Genomic DNA, 12912 nt, shown 5'->3' with positions numbered 1-12912 from the left:
CCTACTAGTAAAACCAGCTCACCCCCCGTACTTTCCCATCAGAAAAAAAAAAAAACAAAAACATTAACTCACCTGTCACCTGTTTACAGTAGCTCCTCTCCCGGCAGCGCGCGGTCTCCTGTGATCTTCCGGCACAGGCTGCATGGTACAGAGATGCTGCTTGCGTCACATGCCCCTGCAGCCTCTGTAATTCATGGTAGAGGCTGCCTGACACATCTGGCGCAGGCAGCGTCTCTGCACCATGCTGCCAGCGCCAGAAGATCACAGGAGACCGCGCGCTGCCAGGAGAGGAGCTGCAGCCGCAGTGTTGCCCTTTCCCAAAGTGTCTGGCAGCTGGCGGCCTCCGTTTGACAGGGCGGCGGCGGGTGACACACCTGCACCTCAGCCTGGCTGCGGCCCTCTAGTTTACTGGGGGAACCGGCCCGGGGGGCATATGCCCCCCCGCCTGCCACTGAGCAGAGTACAGGCAGTAGCAGAGAATACCATAGCCATAACTGCACGCTCGGCTGTTCCTGGTGCCGTGTATCTCTAAATAGCTTTACCAGATGTCATAATGGGTGCTCTCTATCTCTGGCAACGGGTACAGCATCTGGTATTGCTAATTTGAATTAGGATGGATTCACACTGTGTGCCATCCATTTGGATCTGTTCTTCCTTTGACTTCCATTACAAAAAAAGACAGATCGAAACGGATAAGTTTTGTTTTTTATTTCTTTTTTAGCGTACACAAGAACATGTTCGACCACGTTTTTCTGTATGTTATACGTAATCATTTAAAATTGGATCCATTAAACAGACTGCAAAAACGAGTGTGAAACTAGACTAAGAGATCACTGGGAGCAGGGAGGGACAGTGCAGCTAAACTAGGCTAAGCTCTGCTGTGTACAGATTTAGAGACAAACTATTAATGGGCTGATCACTATACAAAACACTATTCTGTGCGGTAAAAAAATCAACAAACACCACAAATTATATACACTAAAATTTAATCTGAAATTAAACATACTTTATTAAAGGAGAAGTCCAACAACATTTTTGTATTAAAGTATTGTATTGCCCTCCAAAAGTTATACAAATCAACAATATACACTTATTACGGAAAATGCTTATAAAGTGCTTTTTTTCCCTGCGCTTACTACTGCATCAAGGCTTCATTTTCTGGATAAAAATGTTGATGTCACGACCCGACTCCCAGAGCTGTGCGGGCTGTGGCTGCTGGAGAGGATGATGGCAGGGGGACACTGAGGGACACTGAGCACTGATGGGACACTAAGCATCTTTCTGCCATCATCCTCTCCAGCAGCCACAGCCCGCACAGCTCTGGAAGTCGGGTCGTGACATCACCATTTTATCCAGGAAGTGAAGCCTTGATGCAGTAGTAAGTGCAGGGAAAAAGCACTTTATAAGAATTTCCCATAATAAGTGTACATTGGTGATTTGTATAACTTTTGGAGGCAATACAATACTTTAATAAAAAAATTTTCGCTGGACTTCTCCTTTAAATTAGCACAGCAAGTAATAAAATCACTAATAAAAAGGCATAATATTGCAATCACAAAAATAACTGCAGCCTGGTCTATATAGTACAATATGCAAATACAGTGGTACCTTGGTTTAAGAGTAATTTGGATTAAGAGCATTGCTTTGGTTTAAAAGCTTGTACTGGGTGGGAGGTGGAGTGTGGTCTACAGCAGTGATTTTCAACCAGTGTGCCGCGGGGAAAGTTCCCCAAACTATGGTGGCCCTGTGTTTTTTCCCCCACAATGCGCAGCGATCAGTGGCGGGTTATAAGTATGGTGGAGAGAAGCATGGTGGAGAGAAGCACAGGAGAGACGCATGGGGGAAAAGTATGGTGGAGAGAAGCATGGGGGAGAGAAGCAGGGGGGAGAAGGTTGGTGGAGAGAAGTACAGGAGAGAAGCATGGGGGAGAAGTATGGTGGAGAGAAGCACAGGAGAGAAGCAGGGGGAGAAGTATGGTGGAGAGAAGCACAGGAGAGAAGCATGGGGGAGAGAAACACAGGAGAGAAGCAGGGGGGAGAAGGATGGTGGAGAGAAGCACAGGAGAGAAGCAGGGGGGAGAAGTATGGTGGAGAGAAGCACCGGAGAGAAGCATGGGGGAGAGAAGCACAGGAGAGAAGCAGGGGGGAGAAGGATGGTGGAGAGAAGCACAGGAGAGAAGCAGGGGGGAGAAGTATGGTGGAGAGAAGCACAGGAGAGAAGCATGGGGGAGAGAAGCAGGGGGAGAAGTATGGTGGAGAGAAGCACAGGAGAGTAGCATGGGGGAAAGAAGCACAGGAGAGAAGCATGGGGGAGAGAAGCACAGGAGAGAAGCATGGGGGAGAAGTATGGTGGAGAGAAGTACAGGAGAGAAGCATGGGGGAGAGAAGCACAGGAGAGAAGCAGGGGGGAGAAGTATGGTGGAGAGAAGTACAGGAGAGAAGCATGGGGGAGAGAAGCACAGGAGAGAAGCAGGGGGGAGAAGTATGGTGGAGAGAAGTACAGGAGAGAAGCATGGGGGAGAGAAGCACAGGAGAGAAGCAGGGGGGAGAAGTATGGTGGAGAGAAGCACAGGAGAGAAGCATGGGGGAGAGAAGCACAGGAGAGAAGCAGGGGGGAGAAGTATGGTGGAGAGAAGCTCATGAGAGAAGCATGGGGGAGAGAAGCACAGGAGAAAAGCAGGGGGAGAAGTATGGTGGAGAGAAGCACAGGAAAGAAGCAGGGGGGAGAAGTATGGTGGAGAGAAGCATGGGGGAGAGAAGCACAGAAGAGAAGCAGGGGGGAGAAGTATGGTGGAGAGAAGCACAGGAGAGAAGCATGGGGGAGAGAAGCACAGGAGAGAAGCAGGGGGGAGAAGTATGGTGGAGAGTAGCAGGGGGGAGAAGTATGGTGGAGAGAAGCACAGGAGAGAAGCATGGGGGAGAGAAGCACAGGAGAGAAGTATGGTGGAGAGAAGCAGGGGGGAGAAGTATGGTGGAGAGAAGCACAGGAGAGAAGCATGGGGGAGAGAAGCACAGGAGAGAAGCAGGGGGGGAGAAGTATGGTGGAGAGAAGCACAGGAGAGAAGCAGGGGGGAGAAGTATGGTGGAGAGAAGCACAGGAGAGAAGTATGGTGGAGAGAAGCACGGGAGAGAAGCACAGGGGGGAGAAGAAAACAGGCCCAGGTTTCACACTGAGTGAGTATAAATACATTTAGAATCTATATTATTAACTATATGTATAATAAGTACTGTTTTAGTGTCATTTTGTGCCATTTTGGTTGGTGGTGTGCCCCGGGATTTTTTAAGTATAAAAAGTGTGCCGCGGCTCAAAAAAGGTTGAAAATCACTGGTCTACAGCCCTGTACTCTGACCCAGGAAGTCTCCCTAACCTTCAAAATCATGGCACATCCACTTCAGGCTGGGGCTTACATCAGGGGAGCAGACTGTGGAGGTAATCTCTTGATAGCTGTAAACCTTCTCTCCCCGTACAGAGAGTGCTGCATGTATGTGCCCACATATGCCCTGCTCATTCCTTCATGCTCCCTGCAGTCTCTGTCAGCCCTCGTGTTTCCCATCCTCTCCATTCCTGTTATAATCTGTTCACACTGCTGTATAGAAAAGTTTCTGTCACTGTCCTCCTGCACAGCTCTGTGATTCTCACTTCCTCATTGGTCCATGCTGAACACCCTCCCCCTTCCCCATTGCTGTCATGTGACCACACAGACCTCTGACAGCAGCCCTGCTTCTCTATTCTAGCCTGTTATACTACGCTACTGCATTATGGGGATCTGCAGCTCCATTCCTTATCTTCAAACTGCTGCTGTTTTTCAGGTTTATGCAGTTACTATACATTATACTCCACATGCTGATTGCTATACTGTACATTAACTTATAATATCACATATTCAGTTGTTTCTAAATGTTTGTTTCGTCTGTTCTACATGTTATTCAGAATTTTAAAAATCATTATTTTTGGTGTGTGGAACCAATTTTCTGCATTTCAGTGATTTCTTATGGGAAAATTTGCTTTGGTTTAAGAGTAGATTTGGATTACAAGCACAGTCCCGGAACGAATTATGTTCATAATCCAAGGCCCCACTGTCACTATTTGTTGGGGTTGGTGCATCGCGGTCTGTTGGTCTCTTAGAGTCTTGTAATAAAGACAACGATTAGCCGATGACAATGATCATTGGCTGATCGTGTCTTTTGGTCCTGACCTAAAATCATCGGCGACCGACTTGGCATCGATATGCGTAATAGCGATGTGTGGTCAATGGCTGATGAATCTGTAAAGAATATATTTGTCCATGATCCCAGGTTCTGTCAGCGGCTGGAGAGCAGGCAGAAACGCCAGGGAACGTGGACAGGTATCGTAAATACAGCCTATACTCCTTATAGATTCAACATAGCAAGAGCAGTTTAGGATTCTTGGGGAGGGGTATGTTGGGGGCTGTTTAGATGCAGTTTTGTAAATGAAAGGTACAGAATAGATTAACCATATAAATTACAAGTAATAAAATATTACATTTTTATTTTAGAATGTTAACAGGCAAATCCATTTTTTCTACAGCGCTATATCTACCATTCCACCTGTGCATACTACCTTTTCCCTTTATGTTACCATAGGGAGCTTTTGGCATCACAGTTACTGCTGTGTACATTTTCTGTATCCTGTGGTGTGCTTTTTCTCTTCTCTTGATTATTTTAGCAGCATTTTCGCCCTTCCCCCTATGTAAACACATGGAATCTTTATGGAAGATTCTGGGAAAAGCACAAGAGAAAACAGCTGCCGAATGGTTCCTATTACAACCTTTATCTCCACAACACAATGATAGTGAATAGTGTGAGGTTTTTGAAGACCAACTCCACATCCTATAGGCTCTGTATGGGTTCGATCAACTTGATATCATAACAAAAGTCATGTAGTTCGGATGTATGTATCTGATACAAGCCGGAGAACAATATTGCCAAGAAAAGTGGAAGCGGACCAAATGGAAAGTACTGGCTTGTTTCCTGCCTTACCACACAAGTAAAGGTGACTAGTTAAAAAAAAAAAAGAAGACAATACCAAGTTATACTTGGTAAATTGTATCTCAATGTATCACAACAATAAAGAAAAAAAAATCTTACTTTTAAAAGTTATTTGCCACCAACTTTAGATAAATAGTATTTATACTATTATATTTTCCATTTTGCAATATTTCCCTTAGTTGCATCTATGCTTGAAACTTACCAGGAAAACCGATCCAGACATTCTTTGATGTAAAGCAGGCTAGGTTATGTCTCCTACCACTGGGATGTATACTTTACTGTCTGACTGCTTAACACGATACATTTAAGGTTGGCTTTCTTTTAGTTAGATACTGTAGTTTGGTGTGTTGAAATTGTTTAATTTTAGAGCTGCTTAAAGGAGCATTCCCATCACAGACTTTTATGGCATATTCATAGGATATAATAAATGAATGAAAGATTCAAGTGCCACCTTCCCTCTCACTCTATCCGGCCAGGTTGTGGCGGCCAGATTGTCGAGGCCGGGATTAACAAAAAAGCCTAACAGCCTGTTCTACTCTATGTCTGTATGTTTTATACAGTAAAAATTATGGAAACAGCATAGCACTAAGGGCATTACTGTTTCCTAAAGTCAGGAGTTATAGAATTATTGTAGCTCATGGCAGCGGCACTACACTATTTCCATAACTCCCATTCATGTCTGTAGGAGTTATTAAAGCAAATGTACCATCACAGATACTGACAATTTTTTTTGGATCCCAGTGATGCAGTCCTTTCTTCAAAACAAGCTCGGTGGCGTTTTCTGCTTGAACACCGGCCCAGCTTGGAGCACTGGGGGAAGGCCCGGCCAGGGCTGTATTTACCACTAGGCAGCTGTGGTCCAGTGCCCAGGGCAGCACCTTGCAGGGGGGGGCAACACTAGGGAGAAAGAGGAAGAAAATAACTTTTTTTTGTTTATATTTTTGTATATTCCTTTTAGTCTCCCACTGCCCATTCATACTTGCTCATAAATGTGGTGTCTTTTTGAAGGGGGGGGGGGGGGTATGGTGGTATTGGTCAAGTCTGGTATGGCAGTGTTACCCAGTGACAGTATGGGGGTATTGTTCAGGTCTGCTGTGGTGTTATCCAGTCACAGTATGGTGGTATCAGGTCTGGTATGGCAGTGTTACACAGTCACAGTATAGTGGTATCAGGTCTGGTATGGCGGGGTCATCCAGTCACAGTATGGTGGTATTGGTCAGGTCTGATGTGGTGGTGTTATCCAGTCACAGTATGGTGGTATTGGTCAGGTCTGGTGTGGCGTTGTTATCCAGTCACAGTATGGTGGTATTGGTCAGGTCTGGTGTGGTGGTGTTATCCAGTCACAGTACGGTGGTATTGGTCAGGTCTGGTGTGGTGGTGTTATCCAGTCACAGTATGGTGGTATTGGTCAGGTCTGGTGTGGCGTTGTTATCCAGTCACAGTATGGTGGTATTGGTCAGGTCTGGTGTGGCGGTGTTATCCAGTCATAGTATGGTGGTATTGGTCAGGTCTGGTGTGGTGGTGTTATCCAGTCACAGTACGGTGGTATTGGTCAGGTCTGGTGTGGCGGTGTTATCCAGTCACAGTATGGTGGTATTGGTCAGGTCTGGTGGTGTTATCCAGTCACAGTATGGAGATATTGTTCAGGTCTGGTGTGGCGGTGTTATCCAGTCACAGTACGGTGGTATTGTTCAGGTCTGGTGTGGCGGTGGTAAATGTGACACCTGGAGCTATTACCTGCCAATCTACCAATCCTGCAGTGAGAATTCCTTCAGACAATATGCAGACGGCTCTAATCATTGATTCAATTTGGAAATTTGTTTGTTTTAAGCAGTTAAAACCCATGAAAAATGTCAATGTTTCTACATGTAGAGAAACGCACGTGGCCGAATTATATAGAGTTTATCTATATTTTATGTCCCTTTTGTTGACTGGACTTTTTAGCGTCTGCCTCTTCTTTTGTCTTCTGTTGCTGTTCAGTTTGGGGCACTGGGTTACAGAAAGGATGCCCTGGAACTGGAAAAGGTCCACAGGCGGGCAATTAAAATGATTAGGGGTGTGGAGCATCATAGTTATTAAGATTAAAAAAATTGAAAAAGGTAAACTATTGGCACCATCCTAGCATGAATGTTGGGTGCAGTAGGACACACAAAAACGCAACAAATACATCTAGAATGAAATGCTGTCATATAGTAACTGCACAACCAAAATAAGTTAATAATAAAAACTCATATTTATGAACTTAAGTTAGAGTGAATTAAGGGCATGATATTAACCATTAATACATATACATCATAGCCAAAAGGTTAAAGGGGAAGTATCAGCAGGTTAGACGAATCTAATCTGCTGATAGTCCCCTATAGCACATGAAGCGCTGAGGATGAAGCTATGTCTCTTACCTTCATTCTTGGCGCCGTTCCCATGCAGTTTTAATATAGTGCTCTGTCAGGTAAGGCTGTTTGGAGCACTGATCCGTCCCTGGCTGGCCCCTTCTAATGATTATCAGTGAAAAGGGCTCTCTGGGTCGGTATTCTCGGGGCGGGGCAGTGCTCCAAACGGCCTTACCGTACAGACCACTACATTAAAACTGCACAGGAACGGTGCCGAGAATGAAGGTAAGAGACATATCTTCATCCTCAGTGCCCTATGTGCAATAAGGAGGTATCAGCAAGGTAGATTAATCTAACCTGCTGATAGTTCCCCTTTAAAAACACTTAAAAACTTGCATAAGCATAAATCATTGGTAGCATCCCATGTATTGGGAGCCTATCCCACTCACTGAATAAATTAACTGTGGATATCTTCCCTCCAAGTCAAAATCCTCAATGTACAAGATCCATATATATGCATTTATAGCAAAGACCTGTATTGGAGAAGTAGAACAAATAAGACTGGGTGGGGAATAAAGTACAGGACGGAGCTTCGTCAGGAGTTAATGCATGTTCTTACTGCAGTTACTGAGCCTTTCCAGGTACACAGCTATTTTTTTCTCTCTCCATTTCAGCGGTCGGACCAGAGCACTGTAGTACAATCTCCTATTGCACCAAACTATCTAGTTTACAACTACTTTCTTACAAAAACAGCACCAGCCCTGTTCTAAGGCTGTGTGTTGTATTACAATTTAATTGCAGTAACTTCAGTTAAACTGAGCTGCAAAATCCACAGCCTAACTGAGGACTAGAGAGAGTCTATTTCTGGAAGAAAGCCATGTTTGTCTAAACAAAAACAGTGCTGAGGATGAAGGTAGGAAATTATGTCCTCAGCCCTTTGGGAAGTTTTTTCCCCTTGAAGAATTGTACACCATATGTATCTTCATGTTGTTAAGTATTTTAACCACTTTTGTATATGACACCCTATAAACTCTGTAAATGTATGTTGTATAACAGGAGCGATGGAATGAACGCCTTACCCGTTAATAATTATACTGACAATTATGAAGCACCCTAATACAGAAGTCTTTCAGTTACTACATGTCATGCTTCACATTGAATTGCCTAGAGAAACCACTTCTGTGTAATAAAACCTGTACAGAAAATATATTTAAATATAGCTCCTGGCGAGACGGTGTGGGGGAAAGGATTCTCAATTATGTTTTGGCAAAAGGATATAGTATTTGGTCGCCAACTGTTCCTTCCTCAAGGCGTTATAAAGGTTTTTCCAACCGTCTGTATTCTTTTCCAGTGTTTGAGCCAGTTACTACACATGTCATATTATTCAGGTGGTGACTGTACCGCACGTGTATGTACATGGTTTTTATCAGCCATTTCTTGCCAGGGAATTAGGTTTTAAAGAAGAACCCTTACAGGTTTACATAAAGGGAAAGGCTATACTATTCTCTCTCTTGGAGCAGGTTCACTCAACAACTCAAGTGCAGGTTATGTTTACACTCATCTTCACAAATATGATGCTGCAGTCCAATTAATTTATATAGGTGGCATGCACACGTCCCTGATATATGGTCCGCAAGCTGTATACCACGGACTGTACTCTTGACCTCATAATTTATTATTATGCCGGGAGCTCCCAAACAGTTAAAGCTCCATGTTTATGTATGTTTCATACTTTATTAGGTAGTTTAATAGGTAGTTCCATCGAGTCAGACGAAAAAGCTATAATCCTTCATGGAATGAGCTTCAGAATGCCTCTGAAGGTACCTGTGCTATCTAGCACCAATTCCCTATGAGCAGGTACTTTAAGTCCTGTATGTTGTAATGTGGGGCTTTAGTGAATTTTGTTTATCTGCACACGTCACAGATGCTAGACTAGAGAGAAGTCTTGGGGTTTGATGGCTAGGTTGCTTGTAATGTATGCCCCCATGTTTAATCCCTGTTACATCAAATGCCTCTGCTCTAGTCCCCCCAGCTAGCTTGGCTTACATTGGCTACAGCGGTGATGGGGGTATATGGGCCTGTCATTGCTGCAACTGTAGGGATGACCAGAGCGGTGTATGGCTTATTTTATAAATTTTAATCATAACAAGAGATATAAAAATCTAAATTCAGACAACCCCTTTATTCATCCCACTTATTGTTTTAGGCTATGTTCACACTGCGTATGAATCGGTCCGTAGTGCAAACCGCGAATATACGCACGTAGTTTTAAAGTTGATGCGTTGAAAGTATACGATATACGCCCGCACAATGCACACTATGTATGAGCTTACGGCCGGATCGTATACAGTGCCGTGAAAAATGAACAAGACCAAGACGGAAATGTTGAAACTCACGGCCGTGGATTTCCATGCGGTCCCGTACGAAGTACTTATTCCAGCTAAATTGAACTTGATTTTTCGATCCAAAAGGTTCTGTGTGGTTTACGGGGCTGGGCGAAGATTTCCAAGTAAATCACCTGCCTCAGATCGCTTAGAAACAAGCTAGGGAAGCATAGCTGTACTACGGGCGTATGTTCGTAGTTTCAGCCGCACATGTACGGCAGCGTAAGACCTGCGTACAGATTCGTACGCAGTGTGAACATAGCCTAGGGGTGCATTCACACGTACAGGATCTGCAGCAGATCTGCAGCAGATTTGATGGCCCAGATTTGAAACTGATGTTTTGCTTGATTTGCGACATCAACTTAGCTGCAGATCTGCTGCTGATCTTGTATGTGTGAACGCACCCCTTCTGTACTTTAATTTCCTTCCCAAATGTAACAACATGATAGAAGAGAATACACATGTTAATTGTAGCAGGTTTGTATTTTAGTGATCCCTCTGCAATATCATGTATTACCAGTAGGTGGTGACACAGAGCTTAGTAAGAACTGTTTCTTTTACAAGCCACTTCTCAAGTTTCTATTGAGTTACAAGCATACTTCCCAAGTGTCCCTCTTTTAGAGGGACAGTCACTACTTCTGAGCCAAGTTCCTCTGTCCCTCTTTGCCCCTTACATGCCCCTCTTTTGACCCATGAATTAGATTTGCATTTATAAACTTTCTATGTTGCTATAAAAAGTTGTCTGGTCTCTTACTATATAATAGACCCAAAGTTGCATATTATTCCATCATGTGGTGCAAGTTGTATCCTAAAAATTATTATATTTAGATGAATCATGTGACATTATGGTCCCTGTCACACATCATATCACATATGCAGATCACACACATATGTAGGTGTTACAGATCCGTTTTAGGGACATGATCCGTGACACAAAACAATGATTAAGCCATTATGTGTCCATGTCACCTATATAACAGTTACTGAAACACATCTGCAATCCTGTCCTCCGCAATTACAGACTGATGTGTGACTGGGACCTAAGGATGTAGTCAAACATACAGGATCTACTGCAGATTTGCAGTATCAATGTAACTAAATGTATCAATCTGTAGCAGATCCTGTATATGCGTGATTGTATGAATCTGCAGCAGATCCTGTATATGTGTGATTGTATGAATCTGCAGCAGATCCTTTATGTGTGATTGCATGAATTTGTAACAGATCCTGGATGTGTGGATACTTAAATTAAAAAGTATACAAATGTCTGTAAAATTTTCCTACAGTTCCTCTTTGTCCGTCCAAAAAGTTGGGAGGTATGCTACAAGGATTTCTCTCACAAATTTGCTTAATTAAAACTATATTAGAGGCAGTTAACACTGAGTAAATTCGTCACTCCACCGCGGAATCCTATCTGTTCCACGCCGTAACACACACACTGAGCGAATGAGGGGGAAAAAGATAAATAAATTCAAAAGAAAAAAAAAAGAAAAGAAAAATAAAAAAATATATGTCTGTATGGCCCTATGAATTTTATATATCTGTATATGTCTGTACAATCTTATGAATTCTATATGTCTAGGGTATACATACTTAACTTCCTTTGTGTAGATATGTACCTTGTGCCAATAGTCCATATATATATGTTTTTTATTCTCATATTCGTTTCATGTTGTCACTAACTGTGTACAATGTAAATAACACATATTTTATGTCTGTTTGTCATTTAGAGCCATGATTAAGGACGAGTAAGTCCGAAACATGTCGGCCTTTTAAATGAACTTATAATAAAGAATTGGTTATTTTATGAGAGCCGGAGACTTTCCTCTTTTTCTGCAATACATACGTATACCGCCCCAAGGTCCAGGGTACTTTTCTGGTCTGTCGAGCTCCACCCAGGCAATTTGCTCAAAGGAGATACATATATCCACATTTATTAAGGTGTGCTGACCCATCACTGGACTTTCTTCTACTTTGTCGCAAATTCCGCAGTGAAATCTGCTGTGATACTCTGTAGTGTCATTCCCTATGGCTCTACATTCTCGCAGCAGATTTTCATTCTGCTGCAAGACTGTAGCCCCTGTCCCCTGTCCTGTATTGCCCCCACCCAAATTTACCCCTTGCCGCAAAATGACGTTCACAGAACTTCATGTAAAGCAGGTAGTTCCTGCAACATGACGTTCCAGGAACATCATGCTGTCCCTGCCTCCCCCCGCTGTCCCTAGCAATGATCAGGAAGCAGGAGGAGGCTGTGCCATACAGCCTCCTCCTGCTGCCTCTGCCCGGAGGGGAGCTGTGATCCCCCCCGGCAGTTAACCCCATAGGTGCCGCGGTCCATGGGACCGCAGTGTCTATGGGGCAGCCGGAGGCAGATCTGCTCCATCTGACCCCCCCCCCCTTCACTGCCATAGCAACCCAGACGCTGCTTTATGCTTCTGGGCTGGCATGGATTAGAACAATCAAGCCCCTGCACTGAGGCAGGGACCTGATCAAATGAATGAGCTGTCAGCTGTTCTGACAGCTCATTCATTCTATAATACATTACAGCACTGATCATGTGCTGTAATGTATTATAGATGCACCTGTAAAGTGAAAGTTAAACACACACAAATACATAAATAAATAAATAAGTTTAATAAATAAAAATAAATAAATAAATATACACGCTCCCCACCTCCCCTTTATAAATGATCGCCTATGAATCAGATACACATATTTGGTTGGTATCGCCGTGTCAGTAATGACCCCGTCTATTAACCCGTTACATTAATTATCCCGCCCTATTAACGCCATAAAAAAAAAAAATAAAACTAACCAAAATGACATTTTTTTGTTAAGTTAAGCCCCCTAAAAAATATAGATAAAAGCTATCAAAACGTCACATGTACCCAAAAGGTGCATCGCTATAAACGTCAGCTTATGCTGCAAAGAGAAAAGCCCTCACATAACTCCATTAGCGAAAAAAAATTAAAATATTACTGCTCTTACAATATGCTAGACACAAACAGTTTTTATAGCATAAATGCCATAAACTATAACAAAAGCTATATAAAATGGATATCACTGTAATCATACCGACCTGACAAATAACCATAACATTTCATATGTGACGTATAGTAAACAGCGTACAAAAAAACGATAAAACACAGCTGCTAGATTGTGTTTTTTATTCGTACCACCTCATAAAAA

General features: G+C 43.2%; 1 protein-coding gene across 3 annotated transcripts in view; it reads left to right on the top strand.

The window, feature by feature from the left end:
- Positions 1-12912, top strand: part of SEPTIN10 (septin 10) — a 65595-nt gene that overhangs the window by 6193 nt on the left and 46490 nt on the right. The window contains exon 1 of one of the 3 annotated variants that reach the window (XM_069970987.1): positions 4327-4345. The exons of the other annotated variants lie outside the window; for them this stretch is intronic. The gene's annotated coding sequence lies outside the window, so the exon portion shown is untranslated. Of the gene's footprint in view, positions 1-4326; positions 4346-12912 lie in introns of those variants that run through there. 3 annotated transcript variants of the gene reach the window in all.

The sequence above is a fragment of the Dendropsophus ebraccatus genome, chromosome 5, assembly GCF_027789765.1.
Source record: "Dendropsophus ebraccatus isolate aDenEbr1 chromosome 5, aDenEbr1.pat, whole genome shotgun sequence".
NCBI lineage: Eukaryota > Metazoa > Chordata > Amphibia > Anura > Hylidae > Dendropsophus > Dendropsophus ebraccatus.
This window is presented reverse-complemented; position numbering and strand designations above follow the sequence as displayed.